Consider the following 22,797-nt stretch of genomic DNA (forward strand, 5'->3'; position numbering starts at 1 on the left):
CAGTTTGTGTTGATGATTATGGTAATGGCCGCATGTTAGTGGCTAGGTGGTTTGCGGTCACTCTCTAAGGCTGGAATTCATGGTTGATAACTGAGTCTAAGTCGATTATGGTTGGTAGGACTTGGTTAGGTGCTTAGGCAGAAGTGACAGTATGGTATTGATGGTGTGAAACAGAATGGTATTTGTGTGGTGGTAGAGAGTGAGCTCTCGAGACTTTCTATTGTAGGCTGCAATGATGGTTGATGGTAGCGGTTGTGATTGAGCTATGGTAGAACGAAGGTCATGGTCTTTCTATGTAATTTGTTTCTTAACCTCTTTGTAGTGTAATTGTTGTTGCTTAAACAAGCATTCAGCCTCCATGAAATTCAAGATTAAAATGTTATCCGATTGAATGAAATTTCATCCCTTATCTACCTTAATTTCAATTTTGAACTCAACAACTTTATCCACCAATTCCAATTTAAATAATGACCTATCTATTGAAGTGAGGCAAACAATTACAAGTATTATGGGTCTAAAGTCCAAAACAAGCCCAGAACTCAAATCCAAAACCGAATGGGCTAAGCTAAGGCCCAATTCTAACTAACTTGAGATTCAAGAATCATCCGCGATGAAATAAAATGTCTACAATTGTCCCTTTTTACCCAGTTTTTGTGAGACAAGAATTGTAGATACCTATCGTGACCTTATTCAAGAAAGAAAACACTTTAGGTGTAAATTGAATTGAGTTTGAAAATAGGATGACTTGAAGAAGGATTTAGCATAAGCTGAAATCCAAAATAAAAAGACTTGCATGGAACTTTAGTCTAAAATAACTTGAACTGAATTGAAAAAAAGATCTGGCATATGCCAAAATCTAAAATAAAATGATCTGGATAGAACCGAAGTCTAAAATAAATAACTTGAACTGAACTGTAAAAGGATCTGGCATAAGTCAAAATCTAAAACAAAATGACCTGAATGGAACTGAAGTATAAAATAACTAATTTGGACTGAACCAAAGAAAGATTTGGCATAGGCCGAAATTCAAAACAAAATGACTTGGATAGAATCAAAGTTTGAAATAATTTGGAATGAATCAAAAGAGGATCTAGCATAAGCCGAAATCCAAAATAAAATGACCTAGATTGAACCAAAGTCTGAAAAGAATAACTTAGACTAAGGCAAAAAAAGATCTGGCATAAACCGAAATCTAAAACAAAATGACCTGGATTAAATCGAAGTCTGAAATAATTTGAACTTAACCAAAGAAAGATATAGCATAGGCCAAAAACCAAAACAAAATGACTTTGATGGAACCGAAGTCTAACTTTACAATAATTACAAATTTTCAAAACTTCAAAGGTTCACAATTTGAAGCATTCAAAAATTTTATAATCGAAAATTCACAATGCAAGTTAAAACTCAAAGATTCACAATTGAGTTAAAAAAAATCACAAATTTAAAATTCAAAGGTTTGCAATTTAAATATTCGTAATATTCAAAAATTCACAAGAATTTCATATTTGCAAGAATTGAAGATTTATAAAAATTTAAGATTTGCAAGAATTGGAGATTTGTAAGATTTTCAGATTCGCAAGAATTAGAGATTCACAAGACTTTCAGATTTGCAAGAATTAGAGATTCATGAGATTTTTAGATTCGTAAGAATTGGAGATTCGTAAAATTGAAGACTCGCAAGGCTTTCAGATTCACAAAAAATGAAGATTAGTAAAAACTTTCAGATTCACAAAAATTGGAGATTCGTGAGATTTTTAGATTAGAGATTCACAAAATTTTTGGATTCGCATTTGAAAAACTTCTAGAGATTCACAACTAGAGTTTCAAAGGTTCTCATTCAAAAATTTTAGAATTTCTTCCAAAATTTCCAGGATTTTGATTCAAAAACTCTAGGTATTCACATCAAAAAATTTTAAAACTCAAATATTCTTATTTGAATTATTAGAGATTATTCTTGGAGGTTTTACAAATCATCATCATCATTAAAAAGGTTTCACAACTTTAAAAAATTTGGGATGTTTTTCTCGTCAAAAATCTCATCATGAAAATTTTTTTGAAGTTTCAAAGTTCAAAATTCCCCTACCAAAGTCAAAATTTTGTATGATAATGATGTGAATGCTTTCTTAATGATGCAAATGTAACAACCTAGATTCTCACAACAATGCAAATGCTATACTCTAAACTATGATTCACATGTTCACTACATGATACAAATACATGATTAAACCGTGATGCAAATGTAATGTAATGCAAATGTCACTAAAATCAACACCATGACATTCTAATTGATTGTGGTAATAAGGTTTTCAAGACTCCACCATCTCTTATTTCCTTTTTAACTTCCAAGTAGTAACATTTTCAAAATTAATTCACTAATTTTGCTAACTAATCCATGTTATTTCCAGCATTTGGTCACAACTCACATATTATATTGGTTGATTCATCACCATATTCACCATTTGGGTACCACACTTGCCTTTTCAAATCAACTTCTCAGCCTTCTTTTATCTTTTTTATTTTTTTGCCCTTATCATCTTGGATTTCTTTTCAAAGGACTGTATGGATCTTTTATGAATATTGTCATTCATTGATTATCATTTCAATTTATGACAAGCACAATGCAATCATATATTTTCTTGATTTATTTTAGGGATGCAAAAATGAGTGAGGGTAAAGTGAATTGAGAGAAAAAGAAATCAATAGAAGAACAAGTTTAGTATAAAAATAAATAGATCAAGGAACAAATTCAAAGCATGTCACTAAAGCAAGTGTTTGAATGGTATAACAATATCCAAATAATGGATATTCAAACAACTTTTAACATTAATCTAGCATTCTTTTTCAAAAACTCATTCCATTAATTTTCAAAATCATTTTGAGGTCTTACATTTTGTCCCAGTTTTAGAGGATCTTTAGATGACATTGACCTTTCATATATTGAACCATCATTCTAGTTTTCAACTCAATTTTTTTTACCTAAATTGCCCTTTCTGGTTTTCAATTTGAGTATTCTTTTTCTCTTTTTTTTTATTTTTTCATTTTTTATTTTCAATTTTTTTTGCTTTTTTATTTTTTCACTTCATCCATTATTAGTAGCTCCCCAAACAAAGCACAATTCCATTGCGCCATCACAAGTATGCTTAAGTCCAACATATGATCATTCAATTCGACCATTCACATTCAATCAAAATAGACTTTTAAAGGTTGTAATGTAGGCTATGGTGAGGGGTCATGAAAGAAATGAATAAAATATGCTCAAAACAAGTGTTTAAAGGGTTCAAACCAAATGATCATTTCTCATCATGTGATGCAACTAAGCATTTTGCCCAATTCCACATCATTTCACTACATTTTCCTTTTTTGTTCATCTTATTTCTCATAATAAGGTTTTCACTATTTTGCCTCAAATCATTTGTGGCATTCATTTTTTATTTTTTTTTATAGGGGGTCATTCTTTTTTTTTCAATTTTTATCTTTGAGACCTTTTGTGGTATTTTGTTTTTTTCTTTTCCAAGTAGGTTTTTTTTTTTCAAAATTTGTCCCATAGTGTGGAAAGTGATATTTGATTGAGGTTTTTTTTTTTTTAAATCATAACAAGCTCAAAGGGGTCGCAATGGATGATTTCATTTTTATAAACGATAAAAAAAAATGATCATTTTCATCTCAAATGTGAATGCTTTCTTTGAAGGCTATATTTTGAACAAAGACAAACTGATTAGATGCCTCCAAGGCATGTTTATTTTTCATGAATGATATTTACTTTTTTTGCTCAAATAGTCTCTACAGATCAATATGAATGAATTTTTAAAATTAAATCTCAGAATTATTATTTATAATTGTCCAAATATTCACCATTTGAAATTTGGGAATGGGAATAAAATGGATATAGAAAGTAATAAAAAATAATGAAAGAGAAAATGTAATGAAATACATTAACTTGCCTCTTATTAAAATGATAAATAATGAAATCTTGTTACATAAGGGAAATCTTGGCATTACTCTAAAAGAAATCCAAGCAATTTTCAACCAATATTAACATCTTTGTCTTTCCCCAAGACTATGCCCCTGTGTGATTAAGTGAAGAGTTTTTGCTGCCATTTGATTTTTCTGATTCATCGAAGCTTGCCAAGCTTTTTCAAATCAAACTTTGTACCTTATGCTTAAAAGCAAAACAAGTTTTTATAAAATGACCCATATTCCTATTATGGTAATCACATGTGACATTAGCATCATACCATTGGGGATAATGTGGCTTTAATGGTTCTATAATAACAAAAGATACTAAGTTATTTTTAACTAGTTCAGAGCATAACTCAGTGTAAGTCGTGGCGATAGAGTCAATGTGTGCCCTCTATTGGTTATTTCTCCTCAAACCACCTATTTGGTTATTAGGCATTGAAGCTGGGGTAACAATAAGATTGGGCCTATATGTGGGTGTTTGAAAAGTTGGTTGGTAAGTTGATTGTGAAATAGGATGGTAAGAAATTGGTGTAACATGATTAATGACTAGATAATAGGTAGGATATATAGGCTGTGGATATGAGACATAACTTCTGAACTATAGTCTTTCAAAACTCATAGCTTAAGCTTCACTTTCTTTTTTTTTTTAGATATTCCACCCTTCTTTATACTAAAAGTTTCTCCTTCCTCAAGCTTACCATTCCTAATAGCATTATTTATCATTTCCCCAGAGATCACCATATCGATAAAATTCTTGATGGCATTTTTAATCATTTTCTCATAATATGGAGGCTTCAAAATACTCATTTCTTTTTCAGTAAGAGGTGGTTAAACTTGAGCAGCTACATCTCTTCACCCTGTGCATATTCGTTGAAACTTTCAAAAGGTTTCTTTTCCATACTTTGTAGAGATAGATGATCTGGAACTAAGTCTATAATGTGTCGGTATTAGGAGATAAATGCTTTTGCCAAATTGTTTCAAGATTGGATACGGGTTCGGTTTAACTAGACATACCACCTCGCGGCTGAGCCAGTGAGACTATCATCAGTAGTTTCTCATTATGAGCATGGGCAGTCATTTTGTGGCAATACATTGTAACTTGAGTTACTGGGCATTTTGTCATATCGTATTTTTTAAATTCAAAGACTTTAAATTTTGGTGGGATGACCACATCTGGAACTAAGCATAGTTTCACTACATCTATAGAGCCAAAATAATCCATTCCTTCAATAGCTCACACTCACTTTTCTAAAAGGTTAATTTATTCATGCTCAGGTCTTCCATCACCTTGGAAGTTTTATCTTTAATCCTTTTTTCTCTTTAAAATCATCAAAATCAGAGACCTCAATTGGATCATACACCTTTGCCCCAAAAGTAGGGTTAGTATAACTATGAAATGGCAGTTTAGGATATGCCTCAGAAAATGGCATTTGTATGGCTTGTATATTTGGAAAAAATTGGCCTTGATTTGGGCCAAACCCCTAAGGGTGTAGAGGATCCACAATATCCCATTTCTCATTTGAATTTGGGGTATATTTTACTATTTTACCTTTATCTAATTTCTCTAGCATCTCTATCATCTTTGCTAACTTCCTTTTTATCTCCTATTGAGCTTTCTCGATCTTGTCCATACGAGTACTTTGTTTCTGTTCCATTTACCTTGATCGTGATCGAGTATTATACTGGTGACATGTAGGTTGGCTTGAATTTGTCGACGGTCGAGCTATCCTTGAACCTTTGATTACCACAAATTAAGATGCTTGCATTACTATATGCTCATGTCATGAAAACAGGACTATAAAAATAATCTTAACATGATTTCAAGTTAACACATGTGAAATGAATGCCAAAAATATATCCAACCTAATGTTATCTTGCTTTAAATCAAAGAAAAATAGATGAATTCAACTAACATGCATCTTATCATGACAATTCATGTAACATGATATATACAACAATTAATTTCCACTCATGAAAAATCATTGTAAAAATGTAACTTAGCTGTTGGATTTTTATACGAAAGGGGAAGGTAAGGCTCTAACTATATGTTAGGTTCCTTATGCTCACTATATGTGGTTTAAGGTTAATAGTCTAAAGGTTCTCAAATTGCTCTTTACATCATTATCCATCACAAACTAGTAAGGCGCCCTAATCTTTGCCCATTACAGGCTACAAGCGAAAAAGATTCAATTTGAGTATGAGTATTTCGCTAGCCACTATGGAGGCATTAAAACCTCACGAAAGCATAAGTACTTTACTCCCTCCTAGAGGGACAGAGCTCAAGTATAGAGCTCATGTTATGCACATGTATATGAATGAAATAGTTAGCAACATAAATAAATAAAATGAATGGAAAAGAAAAAAAATCTTTACAAAAAATTTAATTTTATTAGACTTTTTGGATAACACAAATTTATTTACTGGCCTGACTCTCGACCTATCCCTAGTGGAGTTGCCAAATTGTCATAACGTCTAAATCTATGGACCTATCGCTAAACATTGACATGAGGAGTTACCGCCAATCTTTTTTGCTTAGATGTGATTGGCCACCTAACTGAATCTATCCCTTTTTAAAGAAAAATCTTAAGTTTCACTTAGGTATCTTTGAAAGGTAGATTCAATATCTGTAAAATCAAAACTAGGTTCGGGAGTATGATTACGTGTGAGGAAGGTAATTGTACACCCACAATGCCCATAAAAAAATGATACCATCTTGATTTCATGTTATCCATTAAGCTTTAAAAATTTTTTCAAGTAATTAATTATTAAAAATTATTCTTAATTGACTCCAATACTTTTAGTAGAAAATTTTAAAAAAATTCTTTCCCTCAAGAGTATATAAGAAAAATACTGTTTTTCTTACAAAAGCTCCGTCGTCGGATTGTTTAACATTAAAAAAAAATTTCAAGAAAGAAAAATAATACTTCAACTTTTTCTAAAGATCGCTTTTCTTACTTTGTTTTTTTTTTTTTTTAAGAATTCATGCTTTTATTCAAGGAAAATTAATACTTTCAATTTTTTCTCGAAAAATATTTTTTGAAAATTTCATCTTTAAGGAAAATTGATACTTTTAACTTTTCCTAAAAATATATATTTTTTATTTTTAAGAAAAATTGATACTTCAACTTCTCCTTAAAGCATTTCAAAATTTTTATTTAAAAAAAAATTGATATTTTCAATTTTTCTCAAAAATATATTTTTTGAAATTTTCATTTTTAAGGGAAATTGACATTTCAACTTTTCCTTAAAACATTTTTTTTGAGATTTTTACTTTTCAAAAAAATTGATACTTTCAATTTTTCTTTAAACATATATATATTTTATTTATTTACCCTTCTCTATTCACTTAAATAATAATAAATGAATAATGAGCAAAATAAAAAAGGAAAAAGAATACCAAAACAACTTGTGGCTCGGCTTAAGAAACTGGTTGCGGCTCAGCTTCACACAATAAGCAGCTTGGCTTGTAGCTCAAATGGCGTAGAGCTGGACTGGGCCGGGTCAACCAATAGTTGGCACACGGATCCTTGAAACAGGCAAAAGGAGCTTTATTTCTTGAGCGAAAACAACACCATTTTGTTAATGCTATAAAAGCATTATTTTCAATCTTTTTCCTAATTTTCAATTGCACTTTTCTCTGTTTATCAAAAAATTTGCTCCATCCTCTCTCTTGAACAACAACTAGAGGCTTCTCGGATTTTGGCATAGTCCTACTGTCGTCCATCGTTGACCTCTGTTGGTGGCCGCTCACATCCAACATCCGATCACCGGTTTGCTCTGAAACTTTTCGTGAAACTCTTCTCAGTCTCGTCGTTTTGGGTCTAGGTACAAATTCTTCAAAAACTAGCTTGCTATGCGTGAATCTGCCCTAGAAAGTAGTAGATCTGAACTCAAGAACCTCATTCCTTGGTACGTCGATCACCACTACCCTAAGGTATATTCTTTCTCTTCTTTTTAGCTTTTTCCTCTCCCGATTTGGAGACCCAAACCTTTTGGATAAATGCAAATGAAACCTAAAAAAATACTTCTTTATTTCTGACTTTGCTTTATTGTTTTCTTTATTGGATTTTTGCTGACGTGCTTTACTGGCAACGATTGGCTTTTGCAACAAGGTGGATGATGGTAGCTACGGAATGAGTGCACTGTGGTGGTGGTTCGGGTTCGAAGTTTTTTTTTTTTGGTTGGCTGGATCTTGCTTGATTTTTTGTAAAATTGCTTATTTTTTTGCACTTTCCTACCTTCTGATTTCTTTTTGTGTTTTTCACTGTTGGTTTGTGTCGTGCCTTCTGTTGATTTGTGTTGTGTGGTTTGGCTGGAGGTTGGTTTTGTGTTTTAGGTTTAACTGGTTTGTTTTTGGAATTGATGTAACCTTAACCGTTTCTACCTCTGGAATGAATCGATTCTGTCGGTTTGTGTCGATGATTATGGCAATGGCCATATGTGAGTGGCTAGGTGGTTTGCGGTCACTATCTAAGGCTAGAATTCATGGTTGGTAACTGAGTCTAAGTCGATTATGGCTGGCATGACTTGGTTAGGTGCTTAGGCAGAGGTGACAGTAGGGTATTGATGGTGTGGAACAGAATGGTATTTGAGTGGTGGTGGAGGATGAGCTCTTAAGACTTTCTATTGTAGGCTACAATGGTGGTTGATGGTAGCGGTTGTGATTGAGCTACAGAGAGTGAAGGTCGTGGTCTTTCTATGTAATCTATTTCTTACCCCTTTTGTAGTGTAATTGCTGTTACTTAAATAAGCATCCAGCCTCCATGAAATTCAAGATTAAAACGTTATCCTATTGAATGAAATTTCATCCCTTATCTCCCTTAATTTCAATTTTGAACTCAACAACTTTATCCACCAATTTCAATTCAAATAATGACCTATCTCCTGAAGTGAGGCAGACAATTATAAGTAAGTATTCTGGGTCTAAAGTCCAAAGCAAGCCCATAACTCAAATCCAAAATCAAATGGGCTAAGCTTAAAGTTGAATTGTATCTAACTCGAGATTTGAGGATCACCGAGATGAAATAGAGTGTCTACAATATGATGTAAAAATTTTGTAAAAATATCATGTAATCATGCAAATATCATAAAAATCATATCAAATATTATAAATATCATACAAAATATCATGCAAAAAATATCAAATTATATTATACAATAAATCATGCCATAAATATAAAATATATTATGCAATAAATATAAAATCATATCATGTAATAGTATAAAATATCATGTAAATATATTAATTATCATATAATAAAAAATCACACAAATAAATATAAAAACATACAATTAAATATTAATAATGTAAATATAATATTAATAAAGCAAATAGTAAATAATCATGCACATAATTAAAGAGTCATGCAAATATATTAAAGTACTAAAAATAAATTCATAAAAATATCATGCAAAGATAAACTATTTTTTCTTTTTCTTTTTCTTTATCCTCTTCTTAATAAACTCAATCACAATTAAAATTAACTAATAATTATAAAATAACAGGAAAATAAAACATTGAAAATATAATAAATAAATAAAGAAACAAAAATAATTAAAAATAAAACCTGACCAAACTAATCAAGTCAGTCGGAATGGGTAGAGTTTTCACGCGGGTCAGCCTTAGCAATTCTTCTTTCGCCCAAACAACACCGTTTTTATGGGAAACAAAAACTTTCAAGCCAGCAGCATTTTTGTCTTTGTTCGGAGCTCACTTCCCTCTTTGCAATCTTCAAATTCCCTTGCTTATCCAACCCAAAACTAAAACCCAACTGCAACCAAGAAAATGAAGAGTCCAAGAGCCATCGAGTATCACCACTAGAATCCGGTGCCGTTCGTCGTTCACTATACTACTGACCGAACAAGCAGTGCCTTCTTCCTTTATTTTGTCTTCTTCATTCCTCTTTTAGAAGTCTATAACTAGAAACCAACGAATATCATTGTTACTGCAGCCTTCTTTCTCTACCAACAGCGCAGCTTCTTCACACAAACGTTAGAAGACCTTTTTTGGGCTAGAAATTACTTCTTGAGTGTGGGTTTATAGTCAGGGTTTCTAAATTGGAGGCTGCTACGTGCGATTGCTTTGTTGATGGTTGCCTCTGGGTTCGAGTTTGGTTTTTTTGGGTTGAGTATGTGTTGTCGGTTTTTGTCGATTGCTCCTTGTTGCTTTAGGCTGTGACTTACAAAACTACTTACTGTAATTGCTTCTGTATATGCCCAATTTTATTGTTTGCTTAGTGCTTGTATGAGTTTTCTGTTTGGTTCTGGATAGGGTTGATTTTCTGGTAATTACTCTAGCTGTTTTGATTATTTCTTTGCTCTGTCTGCTTGGCCTGGTTTTACTACTTTTGTGTTGAATTTTTATATGTGTTGCTGCTAAATGCTTGGCTCTGAATTGCTGTTTGTTAATTCTGGAAATTGAGTCTAACTCTAGTTTTTCTTTTTCTACTCGATTGTTACTTGCTTCCCTATTGAATTGCCTTTGGATTGCTCCTGTTGGAAATTGGCTTTGAATTTGTTTGTTCTTGCCAATTGTTCTTCTCTTAATTGCTTCTGACTACTTGAAGTTGAAAAAGCACTAACCTTACTGAATCTGCAAAGATTTCCAAGACTTTATTTTTATGCAATCTTTCCTTTTTCAATGGATTAGCCTCCAAGTATTTCCATAGGCAATGAACCAATAAATTTCAGAATCAAAAACCAAATCCAAGACCAAATCTATCAATTTCCTTTTGCAAATTAAACCTGCGTTTCTTCCATGTATTTTCTAACCCTTTTTTTTTGTTTCTTTGTTTTTGGACTTTGATTGAAAATAATAATATAAAAACACTAAAACTAAAACTTAAAAACCACAATAATAATAATAATAATAATAATAATAATAATAATAATGAATAAAAACATAATATTAGGCTATTTGATGTTTTGGGCCTAAAAACTCAAATTTTCAATTAAAGTGCAATTAAGATTAAAAGCCCATTTTGATATTGAAAAATTATTCGGATAAAATAAGTGTCTACAACTATCATTCTTTGTGTATTTTCTATGAAATAAGAAGTGTACAAAGATCAAAAGATATCTATTTTATTTAGGTAAACAAAATTGAAAAAAAAAAATCTCAAAAGCTCCCTCACAAGTGAGGCTTAAAATTTTTGGAAAATAAAATGCTTTTTCCCATAATTAAAGCTTTGAAACTTTTGAAAAATAAAATGTGCCCCACAATTGAAACTTTGGAACTTTTGAAATGCTCTTTTACAATTGAGACTTTGAAACTTTTGAAAAATAAAGTGCTTTTTCACCGAGGTTTCATCTTTGAAAAAAATAAAATATTCTTCCATCGAGGCTTCAACTTTGAAAAATAAAATACTCCTCCACTGATGTTTCAACTTTGGAAAAATAAAGTCATGTCCAAGAAAGTTCCTTCTCAATAAAGGCTTGAAACTTTATAATTTTCGTTTAAAGAAACTCCTTCTCAATAAAGACTTGAAACTTTAAACAAAATATTACTTAAGTGATTTTTTATATCTCATCTAGATCATCATTGATGTTTTCCAATGTCATTTCTCAAAATTATTTTATCATCTAGTTTTTTCTTCCTGTTTTTCAAGCATATGTAATGAGTGTATGCAATGAATGAAAAGATTCTCCATAATTCTCGAATTTAATTTCAAGATTCAAACTTTAATTTTTCTTTTTTTTTCTAACATACATGATGTATGGAATGAATATAATGAACATAATATATGTATACAGTGAATGAATAAGCCAAAGATTTTTCAAAATTTCATCATAATTTCTCAACTCAAACTTTGATCTTTCTTTTCCAAACAAGCAATGCACAAGTGCAACAAATGTGATGATATATGAAACATGTAAGGAATGCAGTAAATACAATGTATAAATGCAATAAATGCAAAATTTCAACCCAATTTCAAACTTTAAACCTTTTTTCTTTTTCAAATATGCATGATGATGCCATGAGTGAATACAATATTCTCAGTATGAGGCATGCATGTAATGCATATAATGAATGCAATGTATGCTATGCAATTCATTTATCTTTTCAATTATGGTAAATCAGAAGGTTCTCAAAACTTTTGATTTGTCTTCTCACTTCATTTAACTCATCAACATTTGTAGTCTTCAAAATGAGCTATCATGTACCATCAAGTAATTTCATCCATTATATCATCCAAATCCAAAGTTTCCTTCTTGTAATGGGATCTCAAGACTCTTCTTTCATGTTTTTCTTCAGCTTCTTTGGAACTAGCTAGTAAATGTATTAATTGATTTGTGACCCAAAATTCTTTTTCATTAGCTTCATCATCTAATTTCAACATTTGGAATGTTTCTTTTTCATTTGTAAGCCATAAAGATCAACATCATTTTAAACTTTTTTCATCTTTCACACTTCATTTTCAATATGTCTTAGTCACTTTCAACTTTTTCAAAATAATCCAATGATGTTTCATAATAGTCATTTATTCATTCATCAGCAGTTCAATTCAATGCCAAATGTAATTCATCACATTTACTTAATTCATCATGAGAATGAATAAATGGTAAAGAACAAAAAATTAAAAAAAGGGTTTTCATTATAAGATCAAGTCTAGTAAGGAATAAACAAGCAAAGAAACTAGTTCAGAATGAATCATCACGATAAATACTAAGAAGGGTTCACAACATCTAAGATAATGAATATTCAGACAATTATAGACAAATTAATCCTAAATTCTTTTTCAAAAGTTAATTCTATTGATATTCTTGGTCTTTCATCAATCTAGGCATTATTTCTATTTCTTGCGAATCCTCATCAAGGCTATTTTTTCAAGTTTCCTTTTTGTTACTTAAACTGTCTTTTTTGGTTTTTAGTTTAAGTCTTCTTTTTTTCTCTTTTTTTTTTTTTTTGCTTTTGCTTTTGCGTTATCTTTTTTTGCATTTGGTTTTTTTTTTCTTTTGCTTTTTTTTTTTCATATCTTTTCCACATCTTTTCCTTTTCATTTTCTTTCCCTTTGATCTATTAGTGACATTTTGATTAAAATTTCCAACAACCCCATTACAAGTCTATCGTAGTTTAATTCATGATTCTCCATTTTAAACATTCACATTCAATTAAAATAAACTTTTAAGAAATGTAACATAGGCTAGAGTGAGGAGTTATGATGGAAACAGATAAAGTAATCTCAAAATGTATTTGAAGGGTAATAAACTAATGATCATTTCTTTTCATATAAAACATTTTGTCCTATCAATTTTTTTTCCTTCTTTTTCCTTTCTCATTTCTTTCTTTTTTTTTTTTTTCATCATACTTTTCTCTTGTTTTTTTCACACTTTTCATCATTTTTTTTTAAAAAAATCTAAGCACAAAAGAGGGTTTTTTTTTTTTTCTTTTTGCTTGTGAACTCATTAAAGACCTTCATTTTCTTTTTTCTTTGTTTATATCATTTTCAAACTTTGGCCCCTCAATATGGAAGGTGATCCTTAGTAAAGGTTTCTCCCAAAGAAAATTCAATGGGCTCAAATGAGGTAACAAATGAATAATTTTACTCTTTATGTGAAAGGTAGAAAAAATATGGTAATTTCTCATTTCAAATATAAATACTCTCCATAAGAACATTGTAAATACTTTCGATAAAGAACATTTATTGACTAAGAGTAAACTTATGAACAAACCATCACAAAAAATCACACACTACATCATTTCTATGTATGAATAAGTGAAATCTCATGCTAGTTTTATTTTGTGATACCTATCTTCTTTTACTTTAATGATTTTAATAAATTAAGAGTCTCAACTTATTAATCATATTAACATGAATAATGATTTCAAAATTGAATATTGAATTTTTGTCATGATTGTCTGAACATATGTTATTTAGAATATAGGAGTTGGTGAAATATGAAAAGCATGTATATAAAGGTAATGGAATAAAAGAGGAAATATAATGAAAATACATTTGTCACTTTATTGAAATGATGAAAGATAAATAAAAGCTGACATACAAGACCCTCAAATGTTCAATACTTGCATATTTTTTACAGTTCCTTATGTGATAGACATTCATAAAAACTCATTTAAAATTATGCCCTAGTGTGGTTAGGTAAAGGGTTTTTAATGACACATGTCCCTGTTTCTTTATCAAAATTCATCAATCCATTTTTTTAACAAACTTTGTACTTTATACTTCAATGCTATGCAATTTTTTATCGAATAGCTTGCAATCACGGGATGATAGTCACAAGTAGTATTAGCATCATACCACTTGGGGTAGGAAGGTTTTATAGGTTTTGAATAAATTGGTACAATCAAATAGTTTTCAATGAGTTAAAGGTGTAGCTTAATGTATGTTATAGGAATTGGATCTATGAAAGCTCTTTCTCTTTTCACCCTATTCTTAGGTTGAGTAGTTGACTAAAAGTTGGGTGGCTGTATGACTAGTTGACGAGCATAAGAACTTGAAGAGACATTATTGATGGTTGGGTAGTAAGGTTGGTACATCGGGTATGGATAATATAGGTTGAAACCTTCAACCTATTGTCTTTCATGAATTACTATTTGAGCATTTCTTTTCTTGAACCCATACACAAATCTTTTTCGGTTATGATTCTTTTTTTTTTTATTTTTTAACTAGCTAATGACCCTCTTTTTTTCTCTCATTTTTTAGCTAAAAAGATTTTTTCTTTTTGGTGCTTTCTTTTCTTCTAGTTTTTCCTTTCTGAGAGCTCTTTTTTTTTGCTAGTTTTTTTTAGCTTTTTTTTTCTCTTTTCTAAACTCCCCCCTAGTTTTTTCAAACTTTTTTTTAAACGCCCTAAGCCTTTCTTCTCAAGTTTTTCTATTTTGTTTTCTTCTCTTCCCTTCTCTACTACCTCTACAAACTATCTTTACCAGACCACTACTTCTTCTTATTTTTTCTTTTATGTTTCAGCCTTTTTTTCCATTTTGTAGCAGATAGATTGTTTTTAACCAATTGCCTCGATTGGTCTGTGCATGCACATTCCATGCATTCATTCATCTGAAAAAAATAGGGAGCTTGTTATCACAGGCATGGGCAATCATCTTTTTATAATACATAATGACATAGGTCATTGGGCATTTAGTCCCATCATATTTTTCAAATTCTAGGACTTTGAACTTGGGTGAAATAATCACATCCAACACCAAGCAAAGCTCTAATGCATCCTTAAATCCATAAAAATCTATTCCATCAATAGCTAAAAGCCTATTTTCTATGAAATCCATCTTTTTTTAAGTACTTGAATCTTCTATTGCTTCAAACGAACTTTTAATTTTTTTTGACTCTTCAAAATCATCAAGGATTTAGATTGGATTAGATTTATCTCCATTCAAAATAGAAATGTTGTATCCTTGAGGCTGTCTTTGTGTGGCTACTAAAGGTATTCCAAGATAAAAGTATGCCTAAAAAAATGGTGCTTGTTGTTATTATGCCTCTTGAGATGCTTGTATGTGGGCTTCCTCCATTTTTTCTTTCTTTTTAGATTTTTCAGCATTTCCATTATTTGGGCTAGATCTTCTTTCATTTCATCATGAGCTTTCTCCACTTTTTCAATTCGACTATATTGTTTTGGCTCCATGAGTGGCAAATAGATTATCTTGACAATTAGGCCCTTGAACCTTTATTACCACAATTAAGAATTAGGATGATGACTACTGTAAATTTATGCAAAAAGAAAGAAAAAAATGTACTTATGAATGAAAGCATTCATCATATAAGAAAAAACAAAGAAAAAAAGACTTTAATTAAAAATTAAAAATTATTCCGACAAAAATATCTAAAAATAATTCCTTAAAAAAATCCTAATATCTATTCCACGATCCAATTCTTCGGCTTTAAGATCCTGGTACTACCATCGATAAGTTTTTCAAGCACTATGATTAGGCAATGATCTTTTAACAATATTGGGCTTTTCTTTATTCCCTAAACTCAACACATCAGCTTTGATTAACCTTGCACCTTATGTTTAAAAATAGGACAATTTTTTCATGAATGGCTCACATTCCCAAAGTGATAATCACATTGAACCTCAACATCAAACCATTTAAGATAAGAAAGTTTTAGTGGCTTTAAAGGAATTAATGCGATTAGATAGTTTTCGATGAGTTATGGGAGTCATTCAATGTAAGTCACAGGAATTAGATCAATAATGGCTCTCTCTTTCTTTTTACTCAATGATTTTTTGGGTCGAGTAGTTATTTGACTTATAGGTGTAAGTCTTGAAGCAGAATTAGATGTATATTCCCATAGGTTCATTGGGAAACTTGACTGCTAGACGGGTTTATAAGCACCAAAGTTTTGAAAAGCATTGTTCATAACTGTGAAGGCATATAAGTATGGATCAATCAATGGGGATTGAATGAAAGCAAGTCTAGTTTAGGATGCTAAAAGAGGTTGTTAAGGAATAACAGATTAGGGATTTGAGTATAAGCCAATTTGCAAAGTTAACATGAAGATGAAAGGCTCTATATCTTTTACTTTTTTTCTGACTTGGTCTTTTCTTGGGCCATCAGATGCATTGGCATGATTTAGACCGGCATCAATATTGTGAGAGGCTTTTTTATCATACCAAAGTGGTTGTTTAATGTATAGATGAATTGGAGTTTATGAGAATTATTGAGAACAGGCCACTTCAAGATTTTTCACCAGCTTGGCAATTTGTGTTTTTATTTCTCATAGGTCATGTCTAAATTCCTCTTAGTTTAGTTCCAAGGCTTGGATTCATGTTTCTAATCGATCACCCATGTCTTTTAAATTGCTACCCCAAATAAGCAAAAGATTTTTATTATGCTATGACATGATGAACGAATGATGATGATTTATGAATGAGTAAGATGCATGAAATGAATGAAAATAACAAATAAATAAATGTGAAGCTATTGATTTTAACATGATTCATGCAAAAAGAAAGTAACAAACAAGAACAAAGTAACATCCAATACAAAAAAAAAGGACAAAATAAGTTAGTGCTCAACTCAAGTATTAGAAAAGGTATATGATCGAATTTTGTATCATTTCTATCAAAAGGAATGATATGGCTTTACCTATGGGTTAAATCTATTATAGCTCACTATATGTGATTTGGGATTGACTTTACAAGTTCCTAATTGTTCTTTATATCATTGTTTATCACATGTTAGAAAGATACCCTAATCCTTACCTATTATAAGCTACAAACAGAAAGAGTTCAATTTTGAGTGAGAGTATTTCGCTAGCTTATATAGAGACATGAAATCTCACAAAGGCATAGGCACTTTACTATTTTCTAAAGAATGGAGCTTAGGTGTAGAGCTCTTATTATATATATGCAATTGAATGACATATATGATTAAAAAAGATAAATAAATAAAACACAAACAAGAAGAAAAATTCTTATGTTTATTAAGTTAGGCTTAGATAACAAAAATTATTTATTGGCTTGACTCTCAGTTGTCCCCAGTAGAGTCTTCAAACTGTCATAATGTATAAATTTGTGAACTCATCACTATACATAAGTTTAAGGAGTCACCACTAATCTTTTTTGTTTAGTTGTGATTGGTCACATAACTGAATCTGTTCAATTTTAAAGAGATGTCCCAAGATTAACTTGCGTATCTTTAAAAAGTATATTCTTATCTACGAAATTAGATTTAGATTTAAGAGTGCGGTTACGCGTAAGGAAGGTTATAGTACATTCACAGTGCCCATATAAAAAATGTTATCAGTTTGATTTCAAGTTATCCAAACCTTAATATTTTTTATAATTTTTCAAATAATTTAATTATTAAAAATTGATCTTAAAACTACTCTAATAGTTTGGTAGTAATTTAAGATAATTTTCTTACCTCATGAGTATTTATGAAGACTAGTGTCCCACTTTGAAGATGTTCTTTCGTTGAATTCATTTAATTTTTTATAAAAAACTTTTATTTGTGATAACAAGATTTCGAACCTTAGTATCGAAAATCTTTATCTAAATTCTCCAATATGTTAGTAAAATTTAGGAAAAAATTTTCTCACCTAGGAATTTACATAAAGATTGTTATTTGCAATACTAGTAATTTTATCATCAGATATTTAAAATCTAATTTTTGTAAAAATAATTTATTTTTAGAAATATCTTTTAATATGTTAGTAATATTTTCTAAGAAAAATTATCCTTCAATATGTTAGTAAGATTTTCTAAAAATTATTTTTTATTTTTTATTTTTGAGAAAAAAAAGCAATTAAAATAAACAAAAATCATCATGAAAAAATTATCATGCAAATGATGCAATAATATAAATATCATGCAATAATATAATATAACATGCAATAACAATATAATCATGCAAATACTAATAAATATATTAATCATGCAATTAATAACCACATAAATAAATATATTAATAATCATGTAGTTATAAATAATCATGAAATTAAATTGAAATCATGCAAGAATAATAATGCAATAAAACTATCATACAATAATATAAAATATCATGCACAAAAATTAAATCAAAGTTTTTTTTCCTCACCCTTTTTTTATTTAATCACACAATAATAAAATAATAACAAAGAAAAAAAATAGAAAAATAAAAAAAAAACAAAAATAGAAAACAAAATACAAATAAATAAATAAAGGTTAAACCTACACGGGTCGGATCGGGATGCAAATTGGTGTGTGGGTCACTTTTTGCTGAGTTCAAAACGCTGTCATTTTAGCATCTCTTTACTTTCCTTGCCTCCGTCTTGCTTTTCAACTTCTTCTCTCTACACTCTCTGTCTTGCTTTTCAACTTCTCCTCTTTTCAACTTCATCAAAACCCTTCTCTCTTCAACCTTTTTCGTCGTCCTTATCCAAAACCCAACAAAACCCAAACTCTGATTGAAAATCGTCGCCTACTCCATCCTTTATCGTTGTCCATCGACTGCAAACCACAGAAGAAAACCCCGAACAAAGCACCAAAGTTAGAAAACCCACAGCTTAAAAACGATACAGACCATCACCTACTTCGTTGTTGATCGCTAGCATTCGATCTTTGCCAGTGACCACCTTCGGTCTTCTTCAAGCTTCCCTTTTCAACCTAGGTTGTGATTCCTGAGTAGTTTATGGGTTTTCTGGGAATTGACTGGGCATGAGCTCGGGTTTTGTTTTTGGGAATTGGGTTTTTTTGACTTGGTTCGAGTGTGGGTTTGGATGATTTTGGGTTTGTTTGCTAGTGTTGTGTTTGATCTTTTCTGGGTTTCTTTGCTTGGCTTCGGTCTGCTCTTTGGTTGTTTATGCTGGCTTGATTTGCTTCCTAATTGTTGTCTACTGCCTTGGGATTTTTCTGCTGATGGTTTTTCTGATCCCTTGTTAAATTTTCTTGAACTCTCTGTTTGTAGCACTTGGTGGATTGGGTGGCTGACCTACTATGGCTAAATTGCTATTGAATCATTATGTTGCCTTGATGAATTTCTTTTACTGGTTTTGGGTTTATTGGGTAGGGGCTTGTAAGTTGGTTGTTTTGATTGAGACCTTCGGCTGCACTATGCGATATCTTGACTGAGCTATTGCTAGAATTTCTGATTTTTTAAAATAATTTTTGCAGCAAATTGATCTCTATCGAATTGCTTGTTAATTGCTTGATGCTTCCTCCTTCTCCCCTTGATCACATATTTGAATCCTTTATATAGGGATTCATGCTTTTTCTATTTTGAAAAAAAAAAAAAATCAATTCCACCAGACCCGTGATTTGATTTGATTTTTGTGAATTAACTTTTTTGTGATTTTATTACTTCTACAATCTTCCCTTTTTCAATGAATCAAGAAATAAATTCTAAAGATTGAATCCAAGATTTTCCTACAAAATTCCCCCATTTACTTTTTTAGTTTTTTTATTTTTTTTACTTTGACCAAAATTAAAAATAAAATCACAATTAAAATTTAAATTAAAGTTAAAATTAAAACCAATATTAAAATTGTAGCCTTTTATCCCTTCGGGTCTTAAGTATTTTAATCAAGGTCCAATTTACAGTCAAAAATTTATTTTAATTCTAAAAAAATTATTGAATAAAATAAGATATTTACAAATAAAATAAAAAATTAATAGTGTAAAATTTTCATTCTATTGTAATGAATTAATATGTATATGAGAAAGATAAAAAATCATAGATAAATTAATAAATAAGCATAAAATAAATATTGTAGATATCAATTTTTGTTTAGATCAATTTGAATTTGTGTAATTTTTATGCTTGATTCGAACATTTCAATTTAAGTCATTTTAAGTATTTTAATTAGATTCGTTCGAATTTTGATTTGGATTACTTATTTTTGAATTGTTTTTGCATGAGTTCAGGCCCAAATTAATTTAGTTTAAGTCAATTTGAAATTAAGTTATGTGGGTTTAAAAGCCCAAAATCTAATATTGAATTTTAAAGCCCAAAATTTAAAAATTGAACATTTGATTTTAAAGCTTAATTTCACTTTTTTTTTTAGATTTAATTACTTTAATTAATTGATAAATTACAAGAATGAAAAAAATTAAAAAAAATCATTCACCTACAACGACTTAGCTTTCTCAAACTCTAAGATTTTTCCTTTCAAAACTTAGCTCTTCGTTTCTACCTTTGGTTTTCAACCATTTTACATTCATCACAATTTTACCAAGTTAGAGGCCTTTTCTCTACACCCCAAAAAGTTTAACATTACCTAGCTTGAGGAGTAACAAACTCTTCTTCCCCAAACTTCACTACAACTTTGCAACCAAATTTGTGTTTGTACTTGACTTATGATGCTACAAGAACTAAGAAGGGTTCACAATGAAGGGAGAATTTAGATAGGGAGAATTTAGATAGGAAAAGAGGTAATATTTGAAGGAAAATTCTTCTAAAAAAAAAGGAAACCCCAATTCCTTGCCATTCCTACAAAAAATTAATCCCTAGCAACCACCTTCATCAGTTGAAACCCATAGCCCATTACTAGCCAAAATCTAACAAACCTAAAACCACCACCATTCCAAACTTCATCAAAAAACTTTCATAACCCAAATCTAAAATGACAAGCCTATTTACTCACCCAAACAAGAACAAAAAAAATACACAAAAGAAACAAACAACATATCTTTTGGTAGGGAGCCTTAACGCAAAAAAAAAAGTAAAGCAACAAAATCAAAGAGTAGATTTTAATTTTGGGGTGTGTGGAATAGTTTTGAAGCTTGAGTTTTAGATAGGGAAGAAGGCCATGGAAAGGAAAAGGATATAGTTCGAAATGGTGGCCATTAGAGCAGCAAAAAAAAGGTATTTTTTGTGTTAAAACCATCGGTTCAAACTCAGATCTAGGAAGTTAAAGGTGTTTTTAGGAAAAGCTAATTAGATATTGGGAAATAAGAGACTGAAAGGAATCGATGGGAGAAATTTAGGCTTAAATCGATGCCAATGATTGACGGCTAATGGTGTAGGTGCAACAACCAGCGTGGCAAATCGGCATCGAAATCTAGAAAGTAAAGGCCACCATTTGGTTTTTGGAAAGTAGTTGAAAGTTTTCTTATGGTAAGATAGGTGAAATAAAAAATAAAAAAAGCTTCACTTTTATAAAGGAAAAAAAAGACCCACGCATGGACCCAACCTAACCTAGGGTTTATGCATCTGACCCATCCCTAGGCAGTAGCTTATCCATCATTGAGCTGATCCAAATGAACCACTATTGAATCGGTTCAACCTAGCTTGAACCAATAGAAACCATTCCAAACCATAAAAAAATGTCATGAACCACGTTGAATCAGTCGAACCATCCCTTGATCGTTGACCTACGTTGACTTATTGGTTTTGGTAAATTTTTTTCATTTTTCTTGTTTTTCTAATTTTCAATTTGTTTAAATTATCATTTAATGCATACTTATATTTTAAATCCCTATAATAAATATATTTTTTAGAAAAAGAAACATGGGTTTTTAAAAAATAGTAAATTAAAAAATATAGGTAAAATGTATAATAATAATAATAATAAATAAATAAATAAATAAATAAAAATTCTCGAAGATGAAATATTAAGGAAGTTCGAGAAATGAAAATAACAATAATAAAAATAAAAGAATAACAATAAGAAAATAATAGAAATGATGAAATAAAAAAGGAATCATTTTTAGTAATAAAATTACATTTAAATATACATAAATATTATTGGCAGTGATTAATTATTATTTTTCTTAAAAGAAAAAGAGAAAACAAAATTAAAAACAATAATTTCAATGATAAGATTCTAAAAAAGTTTGAGCATTGATTTTTTAGGAATTTATAGGTAAGAAGTTTTTTTAAATACTGTGAGTATATTGGAGTATTTATAAAAAAAAATTTAGTAAAAAAATTATTTTAAAAGAAAATTAAAAAACAAAAAAATTAATATATGAACCTTTAAAAAAACACAAAAGGAGATAAATGATAAAATATAAGAATAATAACGATAAGAGATAAATAAAAATGAGCATCTTGATTATGGAAAAGTAAACATGAGCTTTCGATGATGGAGTTTTAAGGGAATTTGAGTAAAGATTCCTAAAAATTCTCTAAGTGAGAAAAATAATTTCAATGTGATGAACGTACTGAAACATTTTAAGAGTGTTTTAGTAATAAAATTATAATTTATTTTTTTCAAATAAAAATGGAATAATAATTTTAAAAAATAAATAAACAATGGAGAGAAAATTTTGAAAAAAAAAGATGAAATAATGAAAAAAATGAAATTAGCACAAAAAAGGAGCAAAGTTAAGGAAATTATATTTTAATATCAAAATTAAAATATTTTTGTCAAAATTATAGAATAATACATAGTTAATTAGTATCATTTTTAAAACAGGCTCTGTGGAGGTACTAATCTTTCTTCA

At 30.1% G+C, this 22,797-nt stretch overlaps 1 long non-coding RNA gene across 1 annotated transcript; it reads left to right on the forward strand.

Moving 5' to 3' along the window:
* The first annotated feature begins 7,576 nt into the window (after positions 1-7,576).
* On the forward strand, positions 7,577-8,784 carry LOC149515276 (uncharacterized). The gene is made up of 2 exons (XR_016326861.1): positions 7,577-7,894; positions 8,073-8,784. It is a non-coding gene; the product is annotated as an uncharacterized LOC149515276 (long non-coding RNA).
* Positions 8,785-22,797: the final 14,013 nt, after the last annotated feature.

The sequence above is a fragment of the Durio zibethinus genome, chromosome 13 (assembly GCF_047325235.1).
Source record: "Durio zibethinus cultivar Kanyao isolate XHJ-2024 chromosome 13, ASM4732523v1, whole genome shotgun sequence".
Classification (NCBI taxonomy): domain Eukaryota; kingdom Viridiplantae; phylum Streptophyta; class Magnoliopsida; order Malvales; family Malvaceae; genus Durio; species Durio zibethinus.